Below are 278 nucleotides of genomic sequence, written 5' to 3'. Positions count from 1 at the left end.
TGTCCCCATGTCCCTTGATGATGTCCCCACCCCTTGATGATGTCCCCACCCCTTGACCCATGTCCCCACATCCCTCGCTGATGTCCCCAACCCTTGCTGATGTCCCCAACCCCATGTCCCCAACCCTTAACCATGTCCCCACGTCCCTTGCTGATGTCCCCAACCCTTGACCAATGTCCCCATGTCCCCCCCCGGGTGTCACCGCAGGGCATCGGCTGCTACATGTTCCGCATCGACGACGCGGAGGTGGTGGACGCCACCATGCACGCCAGCGCCGC

At 62.9% G+C, this 278-nt stretch overlaps 1 pseudogene; it reads left to right on the top strand.

Moving 5' to 3' along the window:
- Positions 1 to 132: 132 nt before the first annotated feature.
- Positions 133 to 278, top strand: part of LOC104467651 — a 352-nt pseudogene continuing 206 nt past the window's right edge.

The sequence above is a fragment of the Pterocles gutturalis genome, unplaced genomic scaffold, assembly GCF_000699245.1.
Source record: "Pterocles gutturalis isolate BGI_N339 unplaced genomic scaffold, ASM69924v1 scaffold30459, whole genome shotgun sequence".
Lineage (NCBI taxonomy): Eukaryota > Metazoa > Chordata > Aves > Pterocliformes > Pteroclidae > Pterocles > Pterocles gutturalis.
This window is presented reverse-complemented; position numbering and strand designations above follow the sequence as displayed.